Genomic DNA, 19,007 nt, shown 5'->3' with positions numbered 1-19,007 from the left:
GAAGGGTGTTATGGATTTTATGCCAGACTGGTACGGTCGGGTTACCGGTTAGAAATGTAGGTTCACTTGACTTAAATATTGTTTATACTATACTTTAAGAATGACTTTCACTTTTCTCAGTATATATGCAGGGTTCGAAATAGCTTGGAGCTCAGAGCTATTTAGATCCTGCTTCTAGCCCAGGAGAGCCTGGTAAGCTTGACACCAACAGCTCCCAGGAGCTCCTTTTGACTCCTTTTGGAATTTGTATAATGAAGCATCTAGAAGACCTCTAGAAGTTTGAATCTCTTGATGAAGTAAGATTTGTGATGTGCTATGTACTAGCTCCTAGTTCACGAGCTGTAGCTCCTGCTTACTGGGTAATACCTATGAGCAGGTTTTAGTTCCCACTCATGAAATCTGAATTCCGACCCCTGGATATGTATCTGCAAAATTAATGATGATGTTCAGGAATTTTGTTTTATGATAATTTAGAATGTAATGGTATGAATGGAGAGTTTTACTAGTGCTTTGTTAGTTTTATCCAGAAGAATAATTTATTATTGTATTTCTTTTTGATATTTTAATGTATATTTGATGGCTTTTGTGGCATTTGCCAAAATGAAGCAGATCAATAAATGACCACTTTTTTGGCCGACTAATGCAAAGTGAAACAAACTAGTTCAGTATCTGTTCTAAATAAAAATATGGAGCATATTTTCTTTTTCCCATCAAGAGAGACTGCTGAAATTATCTGATGGGATGGGAGGTCAACATTATGTCAAAGGGTTGCACCGGGGATCCAGAAGGACGTCAAGACCATATGTCAGTGTTTTTATTATCTTTTGTTACGGGTTTGTCACAAAGTTGGGCAACTCATTTTGAAAACCGGGATATTCTCAGAACAAAATAGATTTCATGGTGCTTTTCTCCTTAATAGGGTTGGGCCCTTACTCCTCAGCAACCTCCTTTGCCAACAGCTCTTATAGCAGGATGTGGGTAACTAGGCCCTCCTAGCCACGGAGCCAAAAGCTCGAGTTCAAATAGTTTCAGAGTGGTTATATCACTCCTCCCTAAGGTTGGAGCCTTTAGGGTGATCCAAAATCCTTCTTTTTCTTGCTCTGATCTAGATGCAGGCTTTTCGGAGTCTCATAACTGAGCAGGCAGGTTAGTGGATGCAGTTGACAGCGAGAGCGGCTTCTGACATCTTTCTGGTCTCTTACCATCTTCTCTAAGTTCACAGTAAACTCTCAAAGCGAGTCCAACCTAGGCAGCTGGAACCTGTATGCACTTACAAGCTCGGTGTTGACCTTTGCACTCCTCCGGATCCTTTTCCTTGCTGTCTGATGTTCCTGTCTCCTCTGCTTAATCTCTTTTCCTGATGTTATTCGCCCATTGTACTTCATACCATCTTTAGTGGCATGCTGCCTCCTCCTCAATGAGTTCTGCCTTCTGCCCCTTCAATATATTCCTCTCTTCGATGTTACCTCCTCCATCACTTTGGGCTTCAATAACTCCTGCTCCACACAGGCTCTAACCACCTTATCTTGATCCTCTTCTTCTGCCACTGTCCTTCAGTTGGTGTTACCACCTTATCTTTTACCCACTTTATTCCCCCACCTCCTCATGTGCCTTGTCACCCTCCATTATTAATTATTAATACTTCTTCTGTGGTTGCCACCTGCTCCTGTCCACTCCCACCCTCTAAAGTCACCACTTCCTCCTTCACCTTTTAAACTGCCACCACCTCTTTCTGTTCACTTTCACTATCTGATGGTACTACCTTCTCCCTGGTCATCTTCGCTGTCACCACCTCTTCCTGCTCTCCACTGCTGCCACTCCTCAACTCTCCTCCATCTCTCCACCCTCTGCTTCCTACACTACTCTCCAGCCTTCTCCAAACACAAGCCTCCTGTTCCTACAATCCACACTGACTGACAGGAACTGCGTGTTTTAGTGTACTCCCTCTGGCCTATTGAGGGTCTGCACCTCCGGCTAGCAATTTGGTGAGGGCTGTTGTTGTGGCTGCTTTGAGTTCAGGGGCCTGGGCCAAATCTACAATTGGCCTATCTTGCATTGTACTCTTCCTCCTCTGAACGGGTTGCCTGTTTAGTGCTGAGCTCTTTGATGTTTCTCCTGTGTATTTCACTAACTGGGAGACTGGGAACATACTGAGTAAGCTTGTGGAATGCCTTGTTTGAGTTGAATATATGTGGAATTAGTACTATTGTATTCCCGGCAGAAGAATCCCATGCTGGGTACCAACTCTCCTTCCTTCATTTAACTGTCAACGTTCAGGAAGTCTCAAACTCACAATGTTGCATCAGTAGTTCTGATGGGCTCACTATCAGTCCCACAAACCCTTGGAGACGAGATCTTTGATATGCAGAGAGAGGTTGTAACAGTATTTAGTGCTTGCTACTATTGACAAGTGAAGGGACAAGCTCTTCCATAAAGGGGAAGCTTCTTATTCCAATGTCATGAGTTTGTGTATGCTCAGGGAGAGATTTGGGCACTTTCCTTTGGGGAGGGTGATATACTAAGGTTAGCCTGCAAGGTCTCTCAAGGTTTTTGGGTCGGGCTGTCAAGGCTTAGAGGTCCAGGAGTGTGGGGAAGGTCTATCCTTCCAGGACAGGCTTGATTTTTGGTACCTTGATTATTCCCTGCCAAGAGACTGGGGACCAAGGTGGGGTGAATCGGGATTCTCACCATATAGCCCCTGGGCCCAATATCCACTTGTTTGGGTGGCATCTGGCACCCTGAGTCTCCACCTTGCTCTTCCCTAAACCAGGCAAGGGACTTAAACACAGTTACCAATAAATTTACCTGAATCTTGCATCCATTGTTCTCCAGGCTACTTACAGTGGTGACAGTTTACCTCAAGAGATACATTATGTATTCCATCATCTTGTCTCATGAGTTTGCTTTTCAGGCCCATGTGGAGGAAAGGGTGCATGTTGTGTTATGGAGGCTGATACAATCTGAGATAACAACGGCAGTAGCACGTGTAGTGCCTGCCTTTTTGAGTTTTTCTTCCAAGCTCCTTATTATTGGTATATGCTCTGGTGGTGTTGATAGGCACACTGGGGCTTCTAGTTTGTCTCTCCCACAGTATGAGGCTGTTATGCCACCTCCTACTATTGCCCCCGTCATCTTGTCCCAAGAGGTTGCTCCTCAGGCCCCTGTGGAGAGAAGGGTGGCATGTTCCAAGAAGTGTATTGTCAGAGGTAAAGTGAAATGCATGCTGTTAGACACCAGGTCCTTGTTAGGCATGCAACAGAGGTTGCAGATTATGTTTTGGAACAACAAATAGATCTTTGTGCGATCACTGGCAATCCTCACTGGCTACAGTATTCTTAGGTAAGATCGTGTGAATGCCAGAGGAGGGGGTGTGGCTCGCATCTATAATCAATCTTTTGATATTTGTAAAATGGACACACCACAGATCCCTGACTGCTTAAGTACCGGGTTAAACATAATTTGACTATTAATATCGTAATTGTCTACAGGCCAGCCCACAGCTCTCAGGATTTTGTCACCAATTTCAGTGACTTTATAGCACCGATATTAAAACCCAACACTAAAACTATGATTCTGGGGGGGACTTTAGTTTTGGTTTCTTCAACCCATTGGATGCCTCAGCTATGTTATTGAAATCTCTGTTATCTGACTTCGGGTTTGAACAACATGTCACTTCCTCTACGCATGAAAAAGTAGAGCCCTGGACTAGGTCCTATCGCAAAACATCTGCATTGAGGATCTGTCAAATTGTCAATGCCCATGGTCCGACCACCCTTTTTTGGATTGGAATTTAACCATCTTTCCTGCCCCTAAAATCCACAAAGAAGAGTGTAGGGCCACATTTAGAAATACACGCAAGCCTACTTTGACAGCCATGGCCCCTTTTTTTTTTTGCATCTTTTCCAAGTGACTTAACTGGGCTTAATTCAGCAGAAGAACTTTCCAACACTTATTGCAAAACTTTGGAATTAGCTGTGGAAAGCTTAGCACCTGAAAAATCATGTGTAACCATGAAACCACCTGACAAAAAATGGTTTACGCCAGATTTGCGACTTCTTAAGAAAAAGGTGCAGAATTCACTAAAACACTGGGTTTAAACCAAGACTGATGCGGATAAACTCATTAATGTGCAGGCAGCCAAAACCTATAAATTGCCCTTTGTTCGGGACAAAAAAACATACTACGATCTTCGTATTTCTGGAGCTGCATCCGACTCTAAGTAATTTTTTGGATCCTTAAGGAGCTGGAAACTCCTGTTTTGCCACCTAGTCAGGTGGTTAAGTATGCCGCCTGGTGCAATAATATCCAGGATGTCTTCCTGGATAAACTTGATAAAATTCAGAAAAATATCATGCAGAAAAATATTGATTACCCATCGAATGAGATAACAATTGCAGATCAGGCAGCCCCTAAACCTTTTCCAGAGCATACGTTTAAGCCTATCTCTGAGCAGTATCTGGCTGAGGTCTTGGGTAAACTCATGCCTACAAACTGCAGAGGTGATATCTGTCCAGCATTTACTATTAAGGCCTGTGCTTCACATTTGGTACCTGTTATTACCAAGTTTATTAATGCTTCATTTAGCGAAAATGTTGTCCCTAAAAATATAAAGCAAGCATGGATTTCCCCTCTCATTAAGAAGCCATCTCTTGACCCTGGTATTGCGGGCAACTACCGGCCCATTACAAACGTGCCCTATCTGTTAAAGATTTTAGATAAGGTGGCTCACTTACAGATTTAAGTCTTTTTGGCAGCTCATGAGATCTTGGGGGTTAAACAATCAGGCTTCAGAAAAGCCCACAGCACTGAATCTACCCTACTCGAGCTTAAAACCAATATAATGCAATCTATGACAGAGGGTGACATCACAGTGTTTATGATGCTAGATCTCTCTGCCATGTTTGATCTTGTTGATCATCCTATGTTGGCAGAGAGACTACGGTTATCTGCGCACTTCTGAGTCTGCGATGGAATGGGTTCAATCTTTTCTTGCAGATCGCAGGGCTACAGTGTTTTCAGAGAATATACGGGGTGAGGAGTTTTCATTGTTATGTGGGGTCCCGGAGGGTTCATGCGTGGCACCCACCCTTTTCAATATTTTTATGATTCCGCTATTTGAACAGCTAGATAGATTGGGTGTGGTGTACACAAACTATGCGGATGACACTTAGTGTCTCGTACCCCTTACTGGCGATTATGCAAATTATGCCACCTCTCTTACTGCTATTCATCAACCCTTTCAGGGGTGGATGCAAGCAAATAAGCTTGCAATAAATAGCTCTGGGTACGGTAACACGCCTAAATAAACTTTCTTCTGCCTATACATCATTTAAAATTGCAGACTGTGTGATTCATACCCAGAACAAGGGTAAGACACTTGGGGCGGTCCTAGATCAGGAATTGAATATGAAGAGTCCGGTGAATTTCCTTGTGTCAAGTACATGTTACCATCTTAAACTGTTGGCATCCGGAAAGAACCCCACAGCCCCTACGCAGGCAATTTATGCCCAAATCAAATGGAAACTTTCGCAATTGGGCACAGGTTACAGCAGGTCTGTGGAAATGAGTACCCTCTGATTAATTCAGAACTCTCTCCAGATGCTCTTCCCGTGAATAGCTTTGGTTTGCTCTCTTGGAATTCTAGAGGTAATTCTCACCTCTTTACGAATTTAGACACTGTTACTCTGATTAGGACTTCACACTGTTTCTTTCTCCAAGAAACCTGGATGCTCTCAACCCCAGTTCTAGATGGGTTTGATACCTTTTCTCAAAATGCTGAAACCCAGCTTGGGAGGGAGGCCGTCGGGCGGTCTTCTTATAGGATTAAGAACTTCTTTAGGTTTTAGGACTAAGGTGCTTTTAGACACGCCTTTTGGTATTCTGGCCCTTGAGGTGTTCTCTCTTGATCTAACGTTTATTTTACTTTTCGATAATGTATATTGGCACAATGGAATCTCCCCTCTTGAGCCGTTTTTGCAAAAGTTAACGGATATGCTTCTTTCTTGGAGATCTTTGCACCCTAGGGGTAAACTGATCCAGGCAGGGGATCTTAATTCGGATTTTTCTATCTCTTCCAAATCCAAATATGACGACTTGGGATTGGCTATGAGGATGATTCTCGCTTAGGCTTGAAATTCGCACGGGGTCGTCGTTGGAACTTCGCCTTGGATTCAGTGGGTCTAACCTGTCTCAATGGTTTCTATGACGCCATTAATTTATCTTGTCCCACATGGCGTAGATTTTCATCAATATCTACCTTGGACTACGTGTTTGTAGATAATTCTCTTATTCCTTTCTCGTCTAATGTCGAGGTTTCTTTCAATTCATGGAGTGATCATGGTATCCTCCGGGTCTCATTTCTCTGTCCCTTCCCTACCAAGTCTTGGCTCGTGGGGGGTCCTACCCATCTCCAAACTGTGGGACAAGGGACAGGGGTACATTGGACTCCCCTTAACATCAGTATACTTAATCGTAAACTGACTCTTTCTTTTAATCATACTAATCATATTTTCTGTTGGAAACTAGCAGTTTTCAATATAGTTCATTTTGATAGTTTTCTTAATGCTCTTCAGTGTAGCATTCATGGCCAGCTTAGGAAAGGTACCCTCAAATAGATATTCTCAAATATCTCACCCTCATAGATTTGACCAAGACTTGGCCAATGTAAAGAGTCTCACTAGGAAACTCATTAGAGACGTACATGCCCTAGATATTGAATGGGCCGACAAAAAAACAAAAATTAAAACTATCCGCCAAAAATATAAAAATTATTGTAAGTCTAGAAAAGCTATTATGCTACAAAATGACGCGGAGCATATGCTTGCTGTGCTCATAAAACGAGATCTGAGGGCATTTTGGGCTACGGTATCCAGCTTAGACAATGCGGCGGTGATCGACCAGTTGAATGCCATCCCTGAGGTTCAATGGGTTGAGCATTATACTAAACCCTTTGATATTGGGGTGACGGATTAGTTCCCTGTCTTCTGGAGAACAACTCCTCTAAGGACTCATGGAAGCCTCCTACTGATTCCGCGACAGTACTAGGACTCATCTCCAAAGCCAAGAAATCTAGGGCTCCGGGGCCTAATGGCCTCACTAACAATACATTTAAAGCTGAGCCAGAACTCTGGGCTAACCTTCTTTCTTTGCTTTTTCAAGATGTTGTTAAGTCTGGAAAGGTACCCATTAGTTGGCAAACTGCTCATATTGTTCCAATTTTTAAAAGAGGCTTGCGTAACGAGGTCAAAAATCACAGGCCTATTTCACTTATTGATGCGGATTGCAAGCTTTTTGCCTCTTTGTTGCTCTCCCATCTTAATGTTTGGATCAGGGAAAATCATATTCTCCCCAAACAACAAACGGGCTTTAGGACAGGCCACTCAACTAATCTCAATGGTCTTATTCTCAGCGCCCTGCAGACTTCTACTTGGGGTAAATATGATGGTTCTCTTTATGTTGCATCTATTGACCTGTCAAATGCTTTTGACCTGGTTATCAGGTCACGACTATGGGAAAAATTAGCCAAATGGGGTATTCCGGCCGGGCTTCTAACTCTTATTATGGCTATGTATGAAAACTCTGGGGTCCATATCAGGCTTGACTTGGCAGGAACCCTCTCCAGAAGGATAAGGACACGTATTGGGGTGAGACAAGGTTGCTCGTTAGCTCCATGTCTCTTTATCCTCTATATGGCTGATGTTGATGACTATCTGAGAAATGCAGGCATGGTGAGTGCTAAATTAGGGGATTTGAGGCTCTCATGGCTGGCTTATGCCGACTATTTTCTTCTTTTCGATCAAACTAAAGTGGGCCTGCAGAGGCTCATTTGCAAATTTGAAGAATACGCTACTCTTAATGGGCTTAAGATTAACCCGAGCAAAACCCATACTATGGTCTTCTCAAAGGGGAGAATGGGGAATAACAAAGTATGGAAAATAGGTGGTGAAAATATAATTAGAGCAAATAAAATCGTCTATCTTGGTTATCTGATTCTGGCCCAACCCTCGGCGATCGAACTTAGACGTTTTCTTAGACACAAATTGCTCCCACTCATCTCCCAATCCCTTAGACTAGATAATAAATACTTAAGCATGTAGAAGATTTCTTTAAGGGTAAGGTTATTCCAAAGCTTCTGTATGAAATGGAACTCCACTACTCGGCACTTTTGACTTTCTGGGACTCTCTTGGGGGTATCTATTGGAGGAAAATTCTAAAACTGCCAAATTCCATTCCAACTGCGGCTATTAGGTATGAACTAGGGTTAGTCTCTTTCCGAGCCAGGATTCTCTGGAGGGTTCTTTCACTTTTTTCCGCTCTCCTCTCTCCCAAACCTGATACCCTTTATGCTGATGTGGGCCATATGATTTCTTCTCAGGGACCTTTAGTCCAGAATCTATATTTTAACGCTTTTAGTGATCTCTGTGACAAGACCTTGTTGGATATTTCGTCTGATAGGGATACCCTGCTAACGAATCCCAACAAGGTCAAGGAGTGTCTTTTTAGTCATGATTGGAGTAACACTATTGATAAACTACATTCGTATTCCTCCCTGAGAGATTTAAAATTTGACCATAAGAAAAGAGGCCTGTTGTCTTTTATTCTGAATCAATTTCCCAACAGATATTATTGCTCCCTTCTCATTAAACTCAGATGGAATCTCCTTCCGACTCGAGAAGTTTTACATAAAAGGAAGGAGTTTTCGGATGTGGATCTCATCTGTCGTTTTTGCAAAACTCTGGGGGTGATTGAAACTGCTCGGCATCTCTTTTTAGAATGTACTGCCTTGATATCTTTAAGGGACAAATATTTAGGTCATTTTAATGTAATGCGGCAAATGGGGGCGGACAATCTGGTCACAGTGTCTCTCTATTTCAAATATTAAGGATGGACTTGCTGTGGCTGGTTTTATCAAAGCTTTAGATTTATATGCCCCGTGGTTATAATTATGCCTGTTATGATTATGCCTGTTTTTTTAATTAAATTTTTCTTAGAACTACGAAAATGTTAGAGCATTTTTTAATGTCGGTATATTCTCTAATGTTGCACTGTACTTTGCACTGAACCTTTCAAATTTAAATTTATTCTGTCCCTTATTCTCTGGAAAATTTTAACTGGAAATTGGATCTATGTTTTAATGTTTGTTAGTATAATTGAAATTTAAATGTAATGAATGTCTTTTCACTTAAAGTCTTTTTTTTGTAAAGGTTTCTTGTAAACCACATACAATAAAATAAAATAAAAAATAAAAAAAAAACTGTTGGCACAGTTACGGCCATTCCTGTCCTGCCATTATTGGTGCTAAGATCGATTATTGCTCAAATCTGCTGTTGGGTATTTCTAAGCAATATTTGACTCGGCTGCAGGTAATTCAAAATAAGGCTGTGCGTATTGTGGCAGGGCTTCAAAGAGACCATATTACATCAGCTAGGAGAGCTTTACATTGGCTCCCTATTCACAGCCGGATTATTTTCCGGATGATGTGCATCACGCATAATTGCCTGTCGGGGCAAGCTCTGAAGTACCTGCAGAGTCGCATTTCTCGACTACGGCACGTAGAGTTCTTCGGTCTAATGCCAGTAGCCTCCTGGAAACACTGAGAGCATACCTGGCCTACATGGAGCAGTGATCGTTTCCTCATGCAGCACCATGGCTGTGGAATATGCTTCTACTAGATGTGGGGGTCATGTACTAATCTGCAACTTTTTAAGAGCAGCTTAAAAACACACCTCTTTGAATAAATGCTCACCTATTTTCTGCCTCTGTACTCCTTGTTTCTAATGTTATCCACTCCGCCGTCTGCTTTGGTGCTGTAAATTTCCTGTTGCCTGTGTGTTAGTTCAAATGGTGCGCTATTATGCCTCGGGGCGTGTCTGCCAGCGCGGTATAAATAAAATAAATAAATAGATTATAGATGTGCTCCAGGAACTTTTTGTGGTTTCTTGCTGATCTGCAACACTGTGTTCACTACAGATTATGTATAGGGTAGGACAGACCACGACTATTTCCTTGTCAAAGCTTTAGTTCCTTTGGGTGTTTCTGGATCCCTCCTTGTGCATGGTCCTGCACAGGTCGACCCTAATAGCTTTCAATGTGATGTTTGCCCATTTATAAGCACGATCCAACAGTATGGTGCATCTGTGCAGTTTCCCTTATGTGACACAGTGGACATTGATCTACAAACAGGCCAGACCTTTTTTCTGCCCAGCCTCCTGGGTCTTACTCCCTCCAGTGGGTTTCTTGACAGCTCACTTTTAGGACCTGTCTTTAACCAGTGTTTTGGAAAAACAAATTACAATTCTTAGTTTTCCCCCACACCAGCCTCCTGTCTCTCCACAGCCTGCAGGGCTCTGCTCCAGTCTCCTGCCTGCAGATCCTTCCCCAGCTCTCTTCCTCTCTTCAGTAAGTACTAAAGAAGCTTTTTCTCCTGCCTCCACCCCCTACTAATTGAGCCGTTGAGGTTTTAAAGGGTTTGGCTCCTCCTCGAAAACCTCCCTCTAGCACAGTGGGGTTCAGGTGTGGTGGTGTATGTGTAACTTGGGAATCCTAGTTCTCTGGGTCTGGATGCATCTGGACCGCAGCTTTCCGACCCCCGTCTGCCATATTGGAATTCACAACTCCCTCTTGTTCTTTAAACTACTGGCAGAGTGTCTTTGCAATATCCGGCATCTCGGCCTAGCTCAGGTCCTCCTCTTGCTCTAAAAGGATTAGATTTTCTCAAAGGTGCAGAGGAAGCAACCATTATCCTATGATCATGAACACCACCTTATTATAGGGTTCTGTGCTTAACTCAACATGCTACTTCCTCGGATCACAGCAGACTGTTTCTAGTATACTTGGGAGCACACTGCACCCATATCTGACCATAAATGCTCTGCTCAGAGTTCCAGTGCGTAATTTTCTGTTAGCGAATTACACAAAAGGAACTGCCTTTTAGTAAACAGCAACAACTTCACAAAACTTCCCAAATATATTTGAAATAGGCTGTATATGAATTTCGAAATGTTTGATACAATTCACTCTATGGGGGCCACAGTTTCAATCCTTTTTATGGTTCAGTGTCACACTAACTATGCCAGGGATTTCAAATACTTGCATAGTACCACCCTATTGTGTCTGCAGATTCGGCTCCAGGCCCATGAACACATGGCCACAATTCATAGCTTATTTTATCTTCAAAATGGCATGTTTCAGAGGGCTGTGTTGTGGGGGCCGGCGATTGGCACCAAGCCGGCCCCCGTGCGTGCTATGGGACACTAGCATCCTGGAGGGCCAGTGCCTCAGGCGGTTGCCGGGGAACACCTGGTCTTAATTGGGGGCAAGGCGGACCCCACCCAGCACATGCAGACCCCTGCCACCTTGCTGGCGAGAGGCCCCCATGGGCAACATGGCCTGCAGGCCCATGTTCACACGGTGTAGTCCTGCAGGCCTTAATGAGAGACGGACTCAGTCGTTCCACCTTGGAGTCTGCAGCCATTCTTTTGCACGTGCCTGCAGGGGCTCTTTTTATTAGCTTGGGCCATTACACAGTCATGGCCCATCTTAAAAGGGCAATACACAGGGGAGGGATACATCACATTAAAAGGGCAACACACTTGGGAGGGTCACAACACAACAGGCACGAGGGGGGCGCACAGATGTTGTCAGCATAACCGTGTGGCTCTGCTTACACTGAGTCTTAAGGGGTCCTGAACCCCGGTTTGTACCCCCCCACAAAAGGAGCAGCATGGTGACTATTGGTGAAGGAAAGCCCTTTGGCACCCCATGGCCAAAACCCGACATCCATTGACCCCGGTGGTGGCACTCTCAATTTAAAGTTGTACCCATACTTGTCCCCATTTTTATAAAACACCCCCTTTCCTTCTTTTCAACATTCATTTAAATTCATAGAATTGTTTCACACAAGCATCTTCTGAATAAATTGTGCAAGTGTGCATGCATTACATTGTTTCAGGCTTATGTGTTGCAGGCATTTACTGTGGAGAACACACAGAATGAGGGGCTTTGGAATGCTTATGGCCCTTTCCCAGTGAGATGTGACTTGTCAGGGAAAAGGGCCATTAACACTCTCTTGGGGAATGACCTGGAGCTTGTGAAGCCCAGCTATGGATTTTGCCATCATGGTAGTTCAAAGCACTGGTTAGTGCCATCCTGCAGTATGCACGAAAAAAAACCTTTTGTTAGGTTTTCAAGGAGGCAGACCTCTGTGTTTACACTTCAAAAAAAGCACCCTTTTCTCCACGTTTCTGGGGACGTGGATGCATACCACAGAGCAGTTTAAGCCGGGCCATTGACCCATGGGATCGGGAGCAACGTCCGTGTGAACTGGTGGCAGTGGCAAGCTAACTATGCCCCCCGTTGGATCTTCTGCACTAGCGCAGGAATGGCCCAGCTGCGGGTCACATCGAGGGAGGCCTGAAAAGACAGAGGACACCCGAGTGAAGGCGTGTCCTCCGATAGCTGAGGTGCGGGAAAGACCCCCTTTGACAACGCTCTGAGGCTAGCGGCGCCAATGAGCACTGTCGTGTCAGGCAGTTGGAATATGACGAAGGGTGTCTCTACAGGAGCCGGCGCCTCTGGCGCACACAAGCAGACAGAGGAGGAGAGGAGCTGAGTCAACCCTGCACGGAGAGTGGGTGCTCTGGGCCTCCGAGAGTGAGGGCAGCAAACCATCAGGAGCGTCCAGGTGGGCCACGAGCCCAGGAAGGGCCGCACAACTGGCCCAGACATTGAGACCACATGAGGGGTGTGCTATGGGACGCACAAGCTGAGGGAGAGGCTGTCCTGGAACCTGGAATAATAAGGGCCCGCTCTGGGATTGGTGGAGACTTGCTTCCCCCCTCTTCCCGTGCCCTAGGGCGGGGACAGACCTCCCACTCTGCTTCACGAGCCCTTGACTCTTGGACACCTCCTCATAGGGACTAGTGCCCCCCCCACAGAGCTGACACAGGGCAGAGTAAGGGCTCAGTGGCAAGGCCCCCGGGCATGGAGGCATTCCCAACTGTTGTAGTGGACAGCACCCCCCCTTCCCAATAGCGGCATACCGTGGTAGCATATTTCTGGGCTGCCTCAGGAACATGTGAAGCAGTAATTATATCCAAGTCGCTCCCGCACCGGCTAACCTACCGTGGTCTTGAGAGGTGCGGCGTGCACAGCGGGCTCCCGCTGCAACTTTCTCGTATGGGCAACAGTACTGCAAAGGGCTCGATCCTGTGGATCGCCTGGATCAGCACTTGGTGTTAGGGTGACAAGGATGATAATAACCAGAGCCACTGTGAAGGCATCATGAATTAAGACATAGACAACAGATTACATTTTCTTAGAAAAATAGCTTATTTTTCTTATACGTCAGTATGGAGTAAGGCCTAACTTGCCCTATGCTAAGGTGGGATTTCCCTACCTAAAGAAACTAAGGACAGTCTGTGTCAGTAAGTTCAGCTCAAAAGTATCTCTGTGTCCAAAGCCTATACTTGCCCGCTGTGAGAAAACTGAGGGTATACCCCCAAGTAGACCTCGGGAAACCCTTATTCAGGTGGCCAGAGGAGGCTGGCGCTCTCAGATACCAACTGTGGGGGTGGATGAGTAAGGGAGGATCACCTAGGTAAGGGAACCCGCTGTTATGCTTGGGGAATTGCCCCAAGTGAGACGCAGTATTGTACCGGGGAAGATGGAGAGGAGGACGATATACCTGGGGCCTTTGTGGCCTATAATACGTTTACCACCCTTCCTCCCGTTGAATCTATCTTACCCAAATCTACCATCCCCTGTGTATGTAACAAATCCCCTAGGATCCCATACCCCATTGTATTCAGAGACCATGGGCCTCATTATGGGTCTGGCGGTAAGCCTGCCTGTGATACCTGCAGCTTGCAGCCAGACCCGAAAAGAATTACCGGCGCCTGACTTCCCGATAACACAAGGGTTTTATAACCTCGGCGGCCGGGAAGTCAGGCGCCGGTAATTTTGTAATTCCCCATTCCCATTGAGTCTGATAGGACTTAATGGGAATGGGGTCCACGGAAGCACCTGCACCGTTAATAACGGTGCTAATAACGGTGCCAGTGCTTCCGTGAAACTCTGCAGGCAGGTGCCATTCAGCCGGGCAGATCTGACCATGGAGGGTGGGACTGAACCCGCTCGCAGAGTTGTACTGTGCCAATCTGGTAACAACGGTGCCAGTAGGCTTACCAGCACAGTTGTAATGAGGCCCCATCTCTCTCAAAATCCCAGTTCCCTGTCCAAATACTCCCAATCATTCTTCCCGTCCCACTGATTACTATTTTCTGCACTCCCAACCTACTCAGGTAAAATACTACATTTCCCACAATCCCTCTTGTTTATTTCACCGTCCCAGCTATTCCCGTTTGCCTTTCGAACACCCAATCCACTATGACAGAACACTACAGTTACCACAATACCCTCTGTTCTGTTCTCCATCCCGGTCATTACTGTTCATTTAACAAACCCTCCAAAACCTACCCTTTTTCCGGTACAAACCCTTGTGCACACCACAAACAACAGACTTGAACTGGATATCCCAGCCCTTTAAGATGATTAGCAATACCCTGGAGATGGATGAGGATGCAGATTTTATTCATACATCAATATTCAAAATGACTCAGGTAGTTTGGCAAAAGGATAACTGTTTTAATATCAATTGTCTAAAACGGGTAGTACAATGAACATCAACAAACTTGCTCGATCCTCTTACTCAACGCATTTCATAAAAAACTGATCTCTAATACAGAAAATGTGTCATTGATGACGTTAACCTACGTGTCACTAACATCATCCTACGTGTCAAACTACAAAAACATATGGGCAGTAGTGATAGGCTCTCAGTAAATCATCTAAGTATATGTCCTATGCTAGTATGGGACAGTGAATGAAAGTAATTGGCTACTTAACATCAGCTGGGGCAACTAAGCCCTTCCCTAAAAATGACCACTATGAACATCACTAAATGTACAACGTCCCATTGGTTACACAAACTATAGGACCCTTAATTACGCTGTCCCCTACAATTGGTTGGCTTCTAACCTCCGTCAGTACTTTTCCATCTACGTCTAGCAGCATGCAGGCTGGCCGTCCACGCGCTGGTGAGCTCGCCTTAACCATAGCTTCCCACCAATTAGCATCTTAATCCATCATCACCTCTGTGATCTACTGTCAATTAGGGCTTTGAAGCTCGGCCTTGAGAGTGTTCTTAGCTCTGAGAAATTCAGGGAGTGAAGGCACGGTCTGCCCTCATGCGTAGGTGTGACCATCTCGTTCGTCCAGCTTCATCCTTCCACGTGACTGGAGACCATGAAATCGAGCCTTTGTGCATTTAAAATACTATTTTCTAATAGACCTCTGACGTCTTTGTTGTTCTGTTCATGCCTTCTGAACAGGAGTTCTGTTCTTTCACACGATTTGTATCCAATGTCAGTTTGCTCCGGTTTGATAAGACCTTGGCTTCTTTGACTCATCTGACTTTGCTTTCTGAGATTCATTCTGTTAATTCAAGCTGCTTTTTAACTGCGACACACTGAAAATGAGGCCTTCTTGTTATTCCAGCACTACTATAATGCGTAGTGGAAACATCTATCCTTTACTTGATTGATTACACACATGTATATATTGGCGCTTGCCGCAATCTACTCACTATAAACCTAGCCTCATGATTACTTTGTCCGCTTGCATTTCTTGCAACTGTACACGTTTAAATTGACTTGATATCTTCATCAGTTCTGTGGCATAAGCTTCTTCACCTTAATCCCAAGATGTCACTTATCCTCGCTGCTTTCTTGATGCCTTATAGAATATCTTCATTCTCTTATATCTCTGCATCCTCTTTGTACATCAGCTTGACTCAGTGTGACGTCACCATTCGCTTTCCCATTCATTTTCTCTGTTTTATCAGGAATCTCATTTAAACGAATATCATATTTCCTCGAATTCAGGTATGGGTTCCTCAATGGGAATCTTGCTCCTAGGATTCTCTTTGGTATTGGTATTCACAATGTCACTGCACGGTTTTCATACTCTGACCTTTGTCGTTTTAACTGTTCCATGTATGTCACATACTCTGGTTCCCAACATATAGGCAATATAGGCAAAGTGGTTGAGGTGGAGGTACTTGGCTCCTCCTCTTCAGGTGCATGGATACTGGCCTTCACAAAGTCTCTGATTTCTTCATCTGTCAGGTCTTTGGCCTTCAATCCTTGCTCAACATCAATCATGATCTTCATTCCTATTGCTTTATTTGCTCTCTTCTTGCATTGTGAGATTATCAACTTGATCACACAGAATCCAAGCAACATCATCACTATCAGGGCTCCAAGGAATTTGAAAATGTCTGCCATCCATTGTGGAATCCAAGAGAAGAGTGATCCAAACCAGCTGTCATCAGCAATGTCTTCAACTTCGTCTATCATCTGACCATGTAGCGTAGTCAACATGTCTATGGCCTCTGTCAAGGTTCCATTCTCGTCATCGTGAGAAGGTATGAATGTGCAACATGATTCTCCAATTTTTGCACAAACACCTCCATCCATTGCTGTGATCATGTCCAATACAGATCTATTCTGGAGAGTCATCAGTCTTATGGCTCTCATCTCCTCTCTGATTGCATTGAATCCTTTGATAGTCGTATTGATTGTCTGTTGCAATTCGAATCTGGTAATCTGCAGCCATTTGGTATTTGCTCCAACCTGGATTCTCGGCATAAAGATCAACGTGAACACTGAAGAAGTCTGGCTGAACAGTCTGTGCTCATATAGATTTTGCTGAGAAATAGTTCTCTCTCCTCATTCTTCTCATCAGCTCCACAGATCTCTTCTTCCTCAGGTGAGCATCTGCTTTCGGGAAACTGTAAAGATTCAGATCACTTTTTGGAATCACCAAAGCTGGGACATGAACATTCACTATTGAACAAAGTCCTCCCCAATTCTCTGGCAGCTTTATATATGCTTTGGCTCTGCAGGCCCAGCAGTGATTCATTATCACTGCTGTCCCAATCTTCATTCCTGGTACATCAAAGATTCGTCCACAATTCTGATTCTCTCCCATTTTTCTTCTGACATTATTTCTGAAGCACAATTTTGCACTCTCTAACGGGACAATCTGCAAGGGTCCTCCTCCATCTTCGAGCCAAGTCAGTAGCTTGACAAGTCTCGGCCATGATGGCTTGCAGCCATTCTGTGCGATGTCAATGGCAGGTTTGTAACATCCAATGGCCACCCAGGCTCTGCAGATCACCACTCCTTCTTTCCATCCGTCTGGTGATAACACTGATCCCCAGATCTGCATTTGACCTCTGTTCTTCCATCTATGAATTTCTTCTGCAGATTTTCCTGGACTGTCAAGTTTCTTGTTCACTTCCCATCTGATTCCTGCTCCTTTCTCTCCAGGCTTTTCATATCTGATCACATGATTCTTGGTGTGTTCTCTGTCTCTTGTCTTTGAATCTTGCACGTAATCATCTTCATCTGGATCCATCCATTCAGTTGCCCATTTGAGATAGGCATCTCGGCCCATGAACTGGCCTCTTGTTCGACAAAGTGCTATGTGCGCCAACCAATGTGCTGCCTGGACATCTATTTCAATGGCTATGAAGATCTTGGACTTCCCCATACCGTAAGGCAGGAGTGTACATACAAAGCATCCCTCCTTTGCGGGCCTTCTTCCCACTTCCTTCATATGTTGGTACCAGATGTTATTTCCTAAGTGTGCTGTAGTGTCCAGGTAATCATTCAGCTCCAAATCATCCTCCTTGGTACTTCTCTTAGGTCTCATTCTTCTCTCGTGACCTTCTATAATCATTTCATGAAGTACGTCAGCATAACTCTTCCTTACTGGATCAATCATAGGAACTTTTATCAGCGGTCTGGGTAGGTTCATATGTGCTACTTGTGTAGGAGAAATTTCAGGAGGCTTCATTCTCTCAGCATATCTTTTAGGCATGAAAATGTCTTGCAAAATCTCCATGCGTGACTTCCTTTTAGGAACTAACCTGGGGTCATCTATCACAGGACCAGGTGTGTTTGCATGCATTACCTGTGTAGGTTAACTTCCTAGCAACCAATTTTTCTGTCTCTCTGCAAAGCCTGTTTCTGATGTCCCAAAGAAATGTCTACAACACTTCTTGCATGTGTTAGTGACATTTTTATTTATTTATTTTTTTAAACTTAGTTTATTAATAAACTTTTTGTTTTAACACATCGTCTTGTACGGACACTCCATTACAGCTTCAAAATGCCCGCCCCTCCCTTCACATAATCTTTATAATTGAATGGCATCGATAAAGTTTATCACTGAGCATATTAGGTGACATTTATCTCGGACTCAGGCCATTTATCATCTTTCTTTGGGACAGGAATAACTTGGCTGCCTAGTAGTTGCCACAATTATACCTTCCTTCTGCTCAAGAAGATTCACAGGAGTCTTAGCTCCATGTACGTCTAAGTAGTACGATGTGCGCACTGTGAGTGAAAGCAGTACAATTATGAACAAAATGCAAAAGTAGATTATGCATAGGTAAGGAATCTTACAGCATCTACTTTATGGACAACGTGGGCGTCTCTCAGTATCCGGCATAATGATGCTACTACTAACAATTCCCATTTTTATTGCCTAAGGAAGGAAAAAAATCAAACTTTAATACTGCAACATCATGTACTGCTTCTGGAAACTGTTGGCTTGACTCTGCACCTAGTCTTAGCTGATCGAGGACAAGACTTTCAACGATCTCCTTGTATCAGCCTTTATCAGATGAAATGCAAATGTCTCCTCAGCATGAAGAAAAACGATTTCACCAAATGTACTCTAGCCGTTTTCTCCAGAAAGTCTCCTTTTAGAACATTCTCATCTGCTTCAACTGTCTAGATAAGTTCAATGACATATACCAGTTCCCAGTCTATGCCTCGAATCTGCTTCAGACCAAATGACATGATGAATTTCTTTCAGCATGAAACAAAAGTCTTTCTTTACCAGCAACCTCTCGACCTGTCCCTCGAGGAAAAGTTTTA

At 44.2% G+C, this 19,007-nt stretch overlaps 1 protein-coding gene across 2 annotated transcripts in view; it reads left to right on the top strand.

The window, feature by feature from the left end:
- Positions 1-19,007, top strand: part of UPF3A (UPF3A regulator of nonsense mediated mRNA decay) — an 819,005-nt gene that overhangs the window by 42,936 nt on the left and 757,062 nt on the right. The gene's annotated exons all lie outside the window — the stretch shown is intronic.

This window comes from Ambystoma mexicanum, chromosome 7p, assembly GCF_040938575.1.
Source record: "Ambystoma mexicanum isolate Mex_15411 chromosome 7p, UKY_AmexF1_1, whole genome shotgun sequence".
NCBI lineage: Eukaryota > Metazoa > Chordata > Amphibia > Caudata > Ambystomatidae > Ambystoma > Ambystoma mexicanum.
The sequence above is the reverse complement of the archived record's forward strand: the minus strand, read 5'-3'. Positions and strand labels throughout refer to the sequence as shown.